Source organism: Erinaceus europaeus, chromosome 15 (assembly GCF_950295315.1).
Source record: "Erinaceus europaeus chromosome 15, mEriEur2.1, whole genome shotgun sequence".
In the NCBI taxonomy this organism is placed as follows: Eukaryota; Metazoa; Chordata; class Mammalia; order Eulipotyphla; family Erinaceidae; genus Erinaceus; species Erinaceus europaeus.
This window is the reverse complement of record NC_080176.1, coordinates 92431201-92446906: the sequence shown is the minus strand read 5'-3', so window position 1 is coordinate 92446906 and position 15706 is coordinate 92431201.

The window sequence follows — 15706 nt, the reverse complement described above, 5'->3', positions numbered from 1 at the left end:
GAAAGGAGGCAAGTTCTGTACTATGATAATTAAAATAAGGATGCTGATAGAAATGCTATTAGAAATGCTACTGGAAGGTTCTATTATTTATAATTGTATTGAATCCTGCTCCAACTATGTGGCCAATTAGTAGGGAAAAAGGAACCTGTTGTAAATGTGTGAATTCTGATTAAGATCAATTACATAGGTTGACAATTCTAAAAATGACAGAGATATATATGTATATTTATATATGTATATGGATGTATATCTTTATTATAAAGTCTGAGAGATACTGCCATGGATATGAGGAGACAGAATATGGCTTAAGTCAGAGAGACTTACCAATCAGAGGCTCCAGTAGCCTAGGTGAAATCACAAACAAAACCAGCCAGAGCTCAGCAATGCTCTGGCCACTCTCTTTGTATATCTGGGCCTGTCAATAAAATAAGGATATAAGTAAAATATTCCTGAGTTCAGACAGAGTGAGAGAGAGCCTGTGAGAGTCAGAGACAGAGATGGCGAGAAGAGAAATAGAAGAGTTGGAAATAGACCAGAAGTCAAAAACCCCCTAGGCTGTGTTCATTCATGACAGGTTCAAACCTGGGTTGTAGAGATTGTCACGCAGCAGCTCTAATGCCCACAGACCCCAGACAACCCAAGCCTTCACCATATGTGTGTAGTATTTGCCCCAGGAAATGTATTGTGCATCTAAAGTTCCCTTCAGTTATAAGAGAAAATCTCTCAAGCAGAAGAAATGATGCCACATGTGATACCTGACTAAATAAATAAATATGCAAATAAATGGGGATGATCTAGGAGGACTTGAAACAATAAAAATAAATAAAGACAAAAACCACAAGAAGACCTGATGACAGCAGAAACATAGAAACCATCTGCTGAGAAACAGAGGGCTGCTTCAAAAATTCCCTAACACTTCAGGGTCCAAGGACATTAAGATTTCCAGAGAAAGAAAACAAACACATATGTATTGAAGCTTACACTAGAAAAAGGAGGGAAGATCTGGGCCATGATAATTACAATAAGGATGCTAATAGAAACACGATTAGAAATGCTACTGGAAGGTTCTATTATTTATAATTGTATTGAATCCTGCTCCAACTATATGGCCAATTATTTCAGAAAAACTAGGCTGTTTTAAATGTGGTAATTCTGAAAGAAGGTCAAATACATAGGTCGAACATTCTAAAAATGACAGATATATAAATCTATATGTACATATATACATGTATGTATATCTTTATTATAAACTCTGAGTGATACTGGCATGGAAATGAGGAGACAGAATATGGCTTGTGTCAGAAAGACTTACAAACTGAGGCTCCAGTAGCCTAGGTGAAATCGCCAACACAACAAGCCAGAGCTCAGCAGTGCTCTGGTAACTCTCTTTGTCTATCTGGGCCTGTCAGTAAAATAAGAATCTAAGTAAAATATTAATGAGTGAAGACAGAGTGTGTGAGAGCATGTGAGAGTTAGAGATAGAGAAGGTGAGAAGAGAAATAGATGAGTTGGAAAGAGACCAGAATTCAAAAACCTCCTACACTGTGTTCATTGATGACAGGTTCAAACCTGGCTTGTAGAGATTGTAAGGCAGCAGCTCTCATGCCCACAGACCCCAGACAGCCCCAGCCTTCACCATAGGCTCTACTACCAACCTGACAGTAATGTGTGTGTGTGTGTGTGTGTGTGTGTCTGTCTGTCTGTCTGTTTGTGTGTGTCTGTGTGTGCTCAGAGATCACCTGTAGTAGTCTCAGAGCATGGGTGGCAAGGGAGCCAGCCTCTCCTGCAACTTATGTACAGAGAACCTATCTGGTCAGGGCAAGCCAGCTAGCCCAGATTGTGGCTAAGCAAGAATGCATATGCAAAGGGACTCTCATGTCTCACTCTCCTGAGTTCCGAATCAATGCCATGCCTCACTATGATCCAAACACTGCCAATGGGGGAAGCTGGGGCACCCCTCAGAATTCAGGGGCTTGAGCCTGTCCAGTCACGTTTGGCTGCCTACTCAGCCTCCAGGCTCTCAGTCCACTGCTCAGGGCAGCAGATTACAAGCCCAGAAAGTACCCAGAAAGGGCTGTGTTTCCACATAGATGGGAAGTGTGTTGAACCAAACAATAGTGGATGAACCCGGCCCCTTACACCTACCCTTTGGGTCCGGCTAAGGCAATTGCTCCTGTGGCCTCACATCCCTGCTCATGCTTCCTGGTGTCCACACATCACACTCTGAGAGATTCCCAGAAGTAGGCTTGCATGAGTGTCCCATACAATGTCGCTCTGTTTGCAGGAAGCACAAACTCCCCGGGCCCTTGCTATGGACAGACAAAAAAAGATGGATGCCTCCATTGGCCAAATTAGGGGCTTCCAGTCAAGATCACAGCCCCGCCCCTCACCTGAGGGCCTGGCTGCTGCTAATCAAGGCAATTGGAAACACCTTTTACACTTGGGCCCTGAGGACATACTCAGGAATCCCTCCAGGAGCTAGCAGGCTGGAAGACATCCTGACCCCTGGATAGCTGTGCTCCTAGTTGGGCGGCCCTTCTGGCCAGTGGTGAAAATATTCCCTACATACAAGAAAGAACTTCAGGTTTCAAAGGGATTTGAAACACCATGAGGCACTTGGAAAAGACATTTCACAGCCATCAAAACACCCTCTTTCTGAACACTGGAAGCTTCCGTTTTGCATGGGAAATCTGGACACTGTTGTGGCCATCAGTACCACAGATCCTTTCCATTTGGCTTAATAGAGGGAAAGCACAGTGTGTGTGCCAGGGGGATCGAGTTTCACTTCCCTTGACCGGGGCTCTCATGGAATAAGGACAAGGATGCTGTGCAGGAAGGTGAGGAGGGCTGCATTGAGGCTGAGTGTCAGCCTCAGGGCCCTGGAGAATGGCAGTCAAGCACAGAGGGCCTGGACAGCTGCAGCTGGAGATGGACATATGCCTGGAACCTGCAGCAGCAACGCTGTCTCCGCAGTTCCCCTCTGTACTACACCATGTGCAGGAGACTAAATAATCCAAAGGGCAAAGAAAGGAAAATTTCAACACCAGGAAGGCTGAGTTCACGATGCATGCACTGACTTCCAGTAAGGGCCCAGTGAAGAAGGCACGTAGAGACAGTCAGAGAGACAGAATGACAGAGACAGACAAGGACTGAAATTCTGGCCCTGTGTTGATCAGTGCCAGAGCACGGAAGACAAACCCTCCATGCCCATGCATACTTCTTACAAGTGGCATTGCTATTTTATGTTTGTGAGGAAAGGTAACACTTAGAACATCTAGGTCTTAGCCACTCTGAGAAGCAACCCTTGGCCGGCAGCCCACTCTCCAAAACTGCCCTCGCCTCTCCAAATTCGAAGTAAGCATAGTGATGCTCCAGCCAAGATGCAGGCTGGCGTATTGCATCTCCCTGGTCCAGCCTCAGCCTGTCCTGTGTGCAGGGAACTGCACTATGTCTATTTCTTCTTTGATTTACAGTTTTGGGATAAGATTCGGTGGACAAAAAGAGCAAGAGGGAAGTAGATGATTTGGCAGTGGTAGTTTGTGCTGAGAGAGATTTGTAGAGTGATATACGATATGGCTCTGTGAGATGTCTCTCATGACTGTGGCTCAGAAGGGCCAGGTGTATCCACATTGCTACCCTAATCCAGAGCTGTGCAGGTCTCTAGCTAAAAAATATTTTCAGACCTCTACATGTTACATATATATATATATATATAGAGAGAGAGAGAGAGAGAGAGAGAGAAAGAGAGAGAGACACTGATGTAGTCATTTTCTACAATGGATTCGATGTGACATTCACACAATTGATTGCTAAAACCTGGAGAGAAACTTTGCATCAGGAAAAGAATTGTCCAAAGGAATAAAATCTCCAAATCATTAGCTATATGCAGCTCCAACGGGACCGAGCGAAAAAGGCTCGAGAAGGAACTCATCCAGGAGACTCTCCACATGGACAGGTACCACAGGTTTCCTAGTCTGGCAACACAAACAGGGCAGCTGCTAGTTCCCAGTGCAAGCCTCAGGGCAAAAACCTCTCCCTCTTCAGTGTCTTTACATCTGAAAAGAAGAAAAGTGACCAAGGGCCAAGGAGAGCTGCCCTGGTGTCAATATTGAGCTGTAAATCAGAATGTGCCAAGTGTTTTGCACAAAATCACCTGTGCCACAGTGATTCTGTTGTTCTCTCTCTCTCTCCCTCCCTCAGACACACACACACACACACAAATCCACAGAGGCACAGGCACAAACGGAGTTATACACATGCGCACTGGACAGCTTCTGCAAGGCAGGGCCCTGGGCTGAACCCTGCTTCGCATTTCCTGGAAGCACGCCCAGCCTTTTAAGGCCAGCTCTGAGCTCCCATTGGCGGGATTCCTTCAGAAAGCCCGCCCACAGGGCGCCAGCCAGGCTCTGATAGGCCAGAGGCCTAGGCCACGCCCAGAACCCCACCAGCAATCTCATTGGCCAGTGTGCTTGGAAATGCCCAGGAGGGTCCGGGCCCCTAGTCAGTGATTGGCCAGCGGCCTTGAGCACCGCCCACACGGCCCTGCAGCACGCTGATTGGGCAGCCTCCGGAAGGCCCGCCCACCAGCCACTTCCGCTCGACTCTGATTGGCCTGGTGTCCCAGGGACACGCCCCCAGCCAGCCTTCTCTTGGCTCCCATTGGCGGGCTGCTGTCTGAGGGGCGCCCTCTGATAGGCCAGTTCCTAAGGCACGCCCAGGAAGGTCACCGCCCTTGCCCCATGATTGGCCAGCCTCCTGGGCTCCGCCCACGAGGCCCGCCCCAGGCGCTCATTGGACAGCCTCCCGAGGGCCCGCCCCCCAGGCACTTCCGCTGGACCCTGATTGGCTGACCTCCAGGGGTACGCCCACCCAGAGCCAGCACCCAGGCTCTCATTGGTGGGCTGCTCGCTGAGGCCCGCCCACGCAACTCCTCCTCTGTTCTCATTGGCCAGCTCTTGCTTCACGCCCCTGAGGGTGACGTTCCTCCTCTCTGATTGGCCAGCTGTCTCTATGAATACCCACTGGGCCCTCCCCTCAGGCTCATTGGGCACGGGCTCTGAGGCCCGCCCCCGGGGACTTTCTGCCATCCTCTGAAGGCCCTGTTTCTGCAAACACGACCCCCACAGCTCCTGTCTGGGCCCGTCCTTAGGACACTGCCTGCCTGCGCTAGGCTGGCCATGCTCTTGGGGCACACCCAGAAACACTGTCGCCACTCTCCTAGCCCAGTGCCTCAGGGCACTTGCCCCATGGAGCCTTAGTCCAGCCCTGGTGCTGCCCTCTTGTGGACACCCAGCAGAATGCAGCTGAGCACAGGGATTCACAAGCTCCCAGTAGAGTCATCCCAGGCAAAGAGAGAAACCCCTTCCACTTGCAAAGCCAAATGGGGGATCCCCCCACCCCACAGGAAAGAAGAGATGTCTAGGGCACTCTACGTCAATTTCAACCCTGCTGTCCACGGGCCACAATTCCTAGAGTTCTCCTCATTCCACAGAATCACTACACTCAACTATGGTCTTTGCCGCCACCTTGTGGACATACAGCAGAATGCAGCTGAGCTCCCCATGCCACTCCTCTTTGAGTCTACCCAGAAAATTACACACAGCATGGGAATAGCAAAGGAAAGAACCCATCTGAGGACCACCTGGGAGAATGCACAACAGAGTCCACAATCCAATGTGCCAATTCATACTTGAAAAACCACTTGTGCAGTGGAAACTTCCTTTGTCATAACACAACCCAGTTCCTAAGTCCCTGTGTCAGGAATAAAGAAACAACAGCGGTAATCTTAACTGAAACACACTTATGCACACTTACACACACACACACACACACACACACACACCTTCCCACAGAGACGTACACACTTGTCCCGAAAATAACTTGGATTGGAGTTGCTGTTTTGCACCCTAGCAAAAGGTCAAAGTTTCATGGGTGGAAGGGAGAAGTGTTAAGTTTCTGGCATATGAAGGTGAGAAATGCCTAGAGCAGATCGATAGTTACATGGACAACGAAGGGAGCATCGGTTGGAGGAACAGCTGGTGGAGCTGCCAGGGAACTATGTGGAATCCCAGGACCCTGTTTTGAGCCCCTGGTCACACTTACCCAGCTAGGGAAAAGCTGGGCTAGTGACAAATCAGAGCTGCAGATGTCTCTCTGTCTCTCTTCCTGCTTGGGCCCTGCTCTCTCAATTTATGACTGTTTGCTTCTCCTCAATAAGAAAGTTACAAAGGATGTACAGAAATACAGGGGTAGTGGGAAAAATTACCCCCCCCGTGCCCACTATTATATGGAACTGTTGACTGTAAACCATTCATCCCCCAAGAAAGAACAGAATAAATATTTGTGAGGTTAAAAACATTGTAGGTTAAATAGTGAACATTCTCTAGAGCCATGCAATACTAATCCATTGTGCATTGGATGTCACTGTCAAAAACAGTGCAGTAGCAGTTGTAGTAGTGTGTAGTATCTGCAAAAGGAAATGTATTGTGTGTCAAAAGTTCCCTTCAATTATAAGAGAAAATCTATCAGGCAGAAGAAATGACCCCTCATGTGATACCGGACGAAATAAATAAATAAATAAATATGCAAATAAATGGGAATGATCTAAGAGGATTTGAAAAAAATAAAAAATAAAAACAAACACCACAGGAAGACCTGATGACAGCAGAAATATAGAAAACGTCTGCTGAGAAATAGAGGGCTGCTTCAAAAATTCCCTGACACACAGGGTCCAGGCAAATTACGAATTCTGAGAATGAAAAGAAACGCATAGGATTTGAAGCTTACACTAGAAAATGGAGGCAAGTTCTGTGCTATGATAATTACAATAAGGATAATGATAGAAAGGATATTGGAAATGCTCCTGGAAAGTTTATAATTTATAATTGTAGTGAATCCTGCTCCAACTATGTGACCAATTATTTATGAATAAGGAGGCTATTATAAATGCGGTAATTCTGCATTCAGATCAAATAAAAAGGTCAACAATTCTAAAAATGTCTGAAATATATATATATATATATATGTACATATATGTATGTGTATCTTTATTATCAACTATGAGGGATACTGGCATGGCTATGAGGAGACAGAGTATGGCTTGTGCCAGAGAGACTTACAAAGCTGAGGCTCCAGAAACCTAGGTGAAATCGCCAACAAAACAATCCAGAGCTCAGCCGGGGCCTGGTGACTCGCTTTGTATATCTGGGCCTGTCAGTCAAATAATATAAAAGTAAAATATTAATGAGTGCAGACAGAGTGAGTGAGAGCCTGTGAGAGTCAGAGACAGAGAAGGCAAGAAGAGAAATAGAAGAGTTGGAAAGAGACCAGAAGTCCAAAAGCTCCCACTCTGTGTTCATACATGACAGGTTCAAACCTGGGTTGTCGAGATTGTAAGGCATCAGTCTCCTGTCCACAGACCCCAGACAACCCCAGCCTTCACCATATGTGTGTAGTATTTACGACAGGATATGTATTGTGAGTGTAAACTTCCCTTCAATTATAAGAGAAAAATCTATCAAGCAGAAGAATGGACCCCTCATGTAATATAGAACCAAATAAATAAATAAATAAATAAATATGCAAGTAAATGGGGGTTATCTAGGAGGATTTGAAACAAATGAAAAATAAAAACAAAAAGCACAAGAAGACCTGATGACAGCAGAAACATAGAAACCATCTGCTGTGAATCAAGGGCTGCTTCAAAAGTTCCGAGACCCTTCAGAGTCCAGGGAAATTAAGATTTCGGGAGAATGAAAAGAAACTCATATGTATTGAAGCTTACACTAGAGAAAGGAGGCAAGTTCTGTACTATGATAATTAAAATAAGGATGCTGATAGAAATGCTATTAGAAATGCTACTGGAAGGTTCTATTATTTATAATTGTATTGAATCCTGCTCCAACTATGTGGCCAATTAGTAGGGAAAAAGGAACCTGTTGTAAATGTGTGAATTCTGATTAAGATCAATTACATAGGTTGACAATTCTAAAAATGACAGAGATATATATGTATATTTATATATGTATATGGATGTATATCTTTATTATAAAGTCTGAGAGATACTGCCATGGATATGAGGAGACAGAATATGGCTTAAGTCAGAGAGACTTACCAATCAGAGGCTCCAGTAGCCTAGGTGAAATCACAAACAAAACCAGCCAGAGCTCAGCAATGCTCTGGCCACTCTCTTTGTATATCTGGGCCTGTCAATAAAATAAGGATATAAGTAAAATATTCCTGAGTTCAGACAGAGTGAGAGAGAGCCTGTGAGAGTCAGAGACAGAGATGGCGAGAAGAGAAATAGAAGAGTTGGAAATAGACCAGAAGTCAAAAACCCCCTAGGCTGTGTTCATTCATGACAGGTTCAAACCTGGGTTGTAGAGATTGTCACGCAGCAGCTCTAATGCCCACAGACCCCAGACAACCCAAGCCTTCACCATATGTGTGTAGTATTTGCCCCAGGAAATGTATTGTGCATCTAAAGTTCCCTTCAGTTATAAGAGAAAATCTCTCAAGCAGAAGAAATGATGCCACATGTGATACCTGACTAAATAAATAAATATGCAAATAAATGGGGATGATCTAGGAGGACTTGAAACAATAAAAATAAATAAAGACAAAAACCACAAGAAGACCTGATGACAGCAGAAACATAGAAACCATCTGCTGAGAAACAGAGGGCTGCTTCAAAAATTCCCTAACACTTCAGGGTCCAAGGACATTAAGATTTCCAGAGAAAGAAAACAAACACATATGTATTGAAGCTTACACTAGAAAAAGGAGGGAAGATCTGGGCCATGATAATTACAATAAGGATGCTAATAGAAACACGATTAGAAATGCTACTGGAAGGTTCTATTATTTATAATTGTATTGAATCCTGCTCCAACTATATGGCCAATTATTTCAGAAAAACTAGGCTGTTTTAAATGTGGTAATTCTGAAAGAAGGTCAAATACATAGGTCGAACATTCTAAAAATGACAGATATATAAATCTATATGTACATATATACATGTATGTATATCTTTATTATAAACTCTGAGTGATACTGGCATGGAAATGAGGAGACAGAATATGGCTTGTGTCAGAAAGACTTACAAACTGAGGCTCCAGTAGCCTAGGTGAAATCGCCAACACAACAAGCCAGAGCTCAGCAGTGCTCTGGTAACTCTCTTTGTCTATCTGGGCCTGTCAGTAAAATAAGAATCTAAGTAAAATATTAATGAGTGAAGACAGAGTGTGTGAGAGCATGTGAGAGTTAGAGATAGAGAAGGTGAGAAGAGAAATAGATGAGTTGGAAAGAGACCAGAATTCAAAAACCTCCTACACTGTGTTCATTGATGACAGGTTCAAACCTGGCTTGTAGAGATTGTAAGGCAGCAGCTCTCATGCCCACAGACCCCAGACAGCCCCAGCCTTCACCATAGGCTCTACTACCAACCTGACAGTAATGTGTGTGTGTGTGTGTGTGTGTGTGTCTGTCTGTCTGTCTGTTTGTGTGTGTCTGTGTGTGCTCAGAGATCACCTGTAGTAGTCTCAGAGCATGGGTGGCAAGGGAGCCAGCCTCTCCTGCAACTTATGTACAGAGAACCTATCTGGTCAGGGCAAGCCAGCTAGCCCAGATTGTGGCTAAGCAAGAATGCATATGCAAAGGGACTCTCATGTCTCACTCTCCTGAGTTCCGAATCAATGCCATGCCTCACTATGATCCAAACACTGCCAATGGGGGAAGCTGGGGCACCCCTCAGAATTCAGGGGCTTGAGCCTGTCCAGTCACGTTTGGCTGCCTACTCAGCCTCCAGGCTCTCAGTCCACTGCTCAGGGCAGCAGATTACAAGCCCAGAAAGTACCCAGAAAGGGCTGTGTTTCCACATAGATGGGAAGTGTGTTGAACCAAACAATAGTGGATGAACCCGGCCCCTTACACCTACCCTTTGGGTCCGGCTAAGGCAATTGCTCCTGTGGCCTCACATCCCTGCTCATGCTTCCTGGTGTCCACACATCACACTCTGAGAGATTCCCAGAAGTAGGCTTGCATGAGTGTCCCATACAATGTCGCTCTGTTTGCAGGAAGCACAAACTCCCCGGGCCCTTGCTATGGACAGACAAAAAAAGATGGATGCCTCCATTGGCCAAATTAGGGGCTTCCAGTCAAGATCACAGCCCCGCCCCTCACCTGAGGGCCTGGCTGCTGCTAATCAAGGCAATTGGAAACACCTTTTACACTTGGGCCCTGAGGACATACTCAGGAATCCCTCCAGGAGCTAGCAGGCTGGAAGACATCCTGACCCCTGGATAGCTGTGCTCCTAGTTGGGCGGCCCTTCTGGCCAGTGGTGAAAATATTCCCTACATACAAGAAAGAACTTCAGGTTTCAAAGGGATTTGAAACACCATGAGGCACTTGGAAAAGACATTTCACAGCCATCAAAACACCCTCTTTCTGAACACTGGAAGCTTCCGTTTTGCATGGGAAATCTGGACACTGGTGTGGCCATCAGTACCACAGATCCTTTCCATTTGGCTTAATAGAGGGAAAGCACAGTGTGTGTGCCAGGGGGATCGAGTTTCACTTCCCTTGACCGGGGCTCTCATGGAATAAGGACAAGGATGCTGTGCAGGAAGGTGAGGAGGGCTGCATTGAGGCTGAGTGTCAGCCTCAGGGCCCTGGAGAATGGCAGTCAAGCACAGAGGGCCTGGACAGCTGCAGCTGGAGATGGACATATGCCTGGAACCTGCAGCAGCAACGCTGTCTCCGCAGTTCCCCTCTGTACTACACCATGTGCAGGAGACTAAATAATCCAAAGGGCAAAGAAAGGAAAATTTCAACACCAGGAAGGCTGAGTTCACGATGCATGCACTGACTTCCAGTAAGGGCCCAGTGAAGAAGGCACGTAGAGACAGTCAGAGAGACAGAATGACAGAGACAGACAAGGACTGAAATTCTGGCCCTGTGTTGATCAGTGCCAGAGCACGGAAGACAAACCCTCCATGCCCATGCATACTTCTTACAAGTGGCATTGCTATTTTATGTTTGTGAGGAAAGGTAACACTTAGAACATCTAGGTCTTAGCCACTCTGAGAAGCAACCCTTGGCCGGCAGCCCACTCTCCAAAACTGCCCTCGCCTCTCCAAATTCGAAGTAAGCATAGTGATGCTCCAGCCAAGATGCAGGCTGGCGTATTGCATCTCCCTGGTCCAGCCTCAGCCTGTCCTGTGTGCAGGGAACTGCACTATGTCTATTTCTTCTTTGATTTACAGTTTTGGGATAAGATTCGGTGGACAAAAAGAGCAAGAGGGAAGTAGATGATTTGGCAGTGGTAGTTTGTGCTGAGAGAGATTTGTAGAGTGATATACGATATGGCTCTGTGAGATGTCTCTCATGACTGTGGCTCAGAAGGGCCAGGTGTATCCACATTGCTACCCTAATCCAGAGCTGTGCAGGTCTCTAGCTAAAAAATATTTTCAGACCTCTACATGTTACATATATATATATATATAGAGAGAGAGAGAGAGAGAGAGAGAGAGAGAAAGAGAGAGAGACACTGATGTAGTCATTTTCTACAATGGATTCGATGTGACATTCACACAATTGATTGCTAAAACCTGGAGAGAAACTTTGCATCAGGAAAAGAATTGTCCAAAGGAATAAAATCTCCAAATCATTAGCTATATGCAGCTCCAACGGGACCGAGCGAAAAAGGCTCGAGAAGGAACTCATCCAGGAGACTCTCCACATGGACAGGTACCACAGGTTTCCTAGTCTGGCAACACAAACAGGGCAGCTGCTAGTTCCCAGTGCAAGCCTCAGGGCAAAAACCTCTCCCTCTTCAGTGTCTTTACATCTGAAAAGAAGAAAAGTGACCAAGGGCCAAGGAGAGCTGCCCTGGTGTCAATATTGAGCTGTAAATCAGAATGTGCCAAGTGTTTTGCACAAAATCACCTGTGCCACAGTGATTCTGTTGTTCTCTCTCTCTCTCCCTCCCTCAGACACACACACACACACACAAATCCACAGAGGCACAGGCACAAACGGAGTTATACACATGCGCACTGGACAGCTTCTGCAAGGCAGGGCCCTGGGCTGAACCCTGCTTCGCATTTCCTGGAAGCACGCCCAGCCTTTTAAGGCCAGCTCTGAGCTCCCATTGGCGGGATTCCTTCAGAAAGCCCGCCCACAGGGCGCCAGCCAGGCTCTGATAGGCCAGAGGCCTAGGCCACGCCCAGAACCCCACCAGCAATCTCATTGGCCAGTGTGCTTGGAAATGCCCAGGAGGGTCCGGGCCCCTAGTCAGTGATTGGCCAGCGGCCTTGAGCACCGCCCACACGGCCCTGCAGCACGCTGATTGGGCAGCCTCCGGAAGGCCCGCCCACCAGCCACTTCCGCTCGACTCTGATTGGCCTGGTGTCCCAGGGACACGCCCCCAGCCAGCCTTCTCTTGGCTCCCATTGGCGGGCTGCTGTCTGAGGGGCGCCCTCTGATAGGCCAGTTCCTAAGGCACGCCCAGGAAGGTCACCGCCCTTGCCCCATGATTGGCCAGCCTCCTGGGCTCCGCCCACGAGGCCCGCCCCAGGCGCTCATTGGACAGCCTCCCGAGGGCCCGCCCCCCAGGCACTTCCGCTGGACCCTGATTGGCTGACCTCCAGGGGTACGCCCACCCAGAGCCAGCACCCAGGCTCTCATTGGTGGGCTGCTCGCTGAGGCCCGCCCACGCAACTCCTCCTCTGTTCTCATTGGCCAGCTCTTGCTTCACGCCCCTGAGGGTGACGTTCCTCCTCTCTGATTGGCCAGCTGTCTCTATGAATACCCACTGGGCCCTCCCCTCAGGCTCATTGGGCACGGGCTCTGAGGCCCGCCCCCGGGGACTTTCTGCCATCCTCTGAAGGCCCTGTTTCTGCAAACACGACCCCCACAGCTCCTGTCTGGGCCCGTCCTTAGGACACTGCCTGCCTGCGCTAGGCTGGCCATGCTCTTGGGGCACACCCAGAAACACTGTCGCCACTCTCCTAGCCCAGTGCCTCAGGGCACTTGCCCCATGGAGCCTTAGTCCAGCCCTGGTGCTGCCCTCTTGTGGACACCCAGCAGAATGCAGCTGAGCACAGGGATTCACAAGCTCCCAGTAGAGTCATCCCAGGCAAAGAGAGAAACCCCTTCCACTTGCAAAGCCAAATGGGGGATCCCCCCACCCCACAGGAAAGAAGAGATGTCTAGGGCACTCTACGTCAATTTCAACCCTGCTGTCCACGGGCCACAATTCCTAGAGTTCTCCTCATTCCACAGAATCACTACACTCAACTATGGTCTTTGCCGCCACCTTGTGGACATACAGCAGAATGCAGCTGAGCTCCCCATGCCACTCCTCTTTGAGTCTACCCAGAAAATTACACACAGCATGGGAATAGCAAAGGAAAGAACCCATCTGAGGACCACCTGGGAGAATGCACAACAGAGTCCACAATCCAATGTGCCAATTCATACTTGAAAAACCACTTGTGCAGTGGAAACTTCCTTTGTCATAACACAACCCAGTTCCTAAGTCCCTGTGTCAGGAATAAAGAAACAACAGCGGTAATCTTAACTGAAACACACTTATGCACACTTACACACACACACACACACACACACACACACACACCTTCCCACAGAGACGTACACACTTGTCCCGAAAATAACTTGGATTGGAGTTGCTGTTTTGCACCCTAGCAAAAGGTCAAAGTTTCATGGGTGGAAGGGAGAAGTGTTAAGTTTCTGGCATATGAAGGTGAGAAATGCCTAGAGCAGATCGATAGTTACATGGACAACGAAGGGAGCATCGGTTGGAGGAACAGCTGGTGGAGCTGCCAGGGAACTATGTGGAATCCCAGGACCCTGTTTTGAGCCCCTGGTCACACTTACCCAGCTAGGGAAAAGCTGGGCTAGTGACAAATCAGAGCTGCAGATGTCTCTCTGTCTCTCTTCCTGCTTGGGCCCTGCTCTCTCAATTTATGACTGTTTGCTTCTCCTCAATAAGAAAGTTACAAAGGATGTACAGAAATACAGGGGTAGTGGGAAAAATTACCCCCCCCGTGCCCACTATTATATGGAACTGTTGACTGTAAACCATTCATCCCCCAAGAAAGAACAGAATAAATATTTGTGAGGTTAAAAACATTGTAGGTTAAATAGTGAACATTCTCTAGAGCCATGCAATACTAATCCATTGTGCATTGGATGTCACTGTCAAAAACAGTGCAGTAGCAGTTGTAGTAGTGTGTAGTATCTGCAAAAGGAAATGTATTGTGTGTCAAAAGTTCCCTTCAATTATAAGAGAAAATCTATCAGGCAGAAGAAATGACCCCTCATGTGATACCGGACGAAATAAATAAATAAATAAATATGCAAATAAATGGGAATGATCTAAGAGGATTTGAAAAAAATAAAAAATAAAAACAAACACCACAGGAAGACCTGATGACAGCAGAAATATAGAAAACGTCTGCTGAGAAATAGAGGGCTGCTTCAAAAATTCCCTGACACACAGGGTCCAGGCAAATTACGAATTCTGAGAATGAAAAGAAACGCATAGGATTTGAAGCTTACACTAGAAAATGGAGGCAAGTTCTGTGCTATGATAATTACAATAAGGATAATGATAGAAAGGATATTGGAAATGCTCCTGGAAAGTTTATAATTTATAATTGTAGTGAATCCTGCTCCAACTATGTGACCAATTATTTATGAATAAGGAGGCTATTATAAATGCGGTAATTCTGCATTCAGATCAAATAAAAAGGTCAACAATTCTAAAAATGTCTGAAATATATATATATATATATATGTACATATATGTATGTGTATCTTTATTATCAACTATGAGGGATACTGGCATGGCTATGAGGAGACAGAGTATGGCTTGTGCCAGAGAGACTTACAAAGCTGAGGCTCCAGAAACCTAGGTGAAATCGCCAACAAAACAATCCAGAGCTCAGCCGGGGCCTGGTGACTCGCTTTGTATATCTGGGCCTGTCAGTCAAATAATATAAAAGTAAAATATTAATGAGTGCAGACAGAGTGAGTGAGAGCCTGTGAGAGTCAGAGACAGAGAAGGCAAGAAGAGAAATAGAAGAGTTGGAAAGAGACCAGAAGTCCAAAAGCTCCCACTCTGTGTTCATACATGACAGGTTCAAACCTGGGTTGTCGAGATTGTAAGGCATCAGTCTCCTGTCCACAGACCCCAGACAACCCCAGCCTTCACCATATGTGTGTAGTATTTAGGACAGGATATGTATTGTGAGTGTAAACTTCCCTTCAATTATAAGAGAAAAATCTATCAAGCAGAAGAATGGACCCCTCATGTAATATAGAACCAAATAAATAAATAAATAAATAAATATGCAAGTAAATGGGGGTTATCTAGGAGGATTTGAAACAAATGAAAAATAAAAACAAAAAGCACAAGAAGACCTGATGACAGCAGAAACATAGAAACCATCTGCTGTGAATCAAGGGCTGCTTCAAAAGTTCCGAGACCCTTCAGAGTCCAGGGAAATTAAGATTTCGGGAGAATGAAAAGAAACTCATATGTATTGAAGCTTACACTAGAGAAAGGAGGCAAGTTCTGTACTATGATAATTAAAATAAGGATGCTGATAGAAATGCTATTAGAAATGCTACTGGAAGGTTCTATTATTTATAATTGTATTGAATCCTGCTCCAACTATGTGG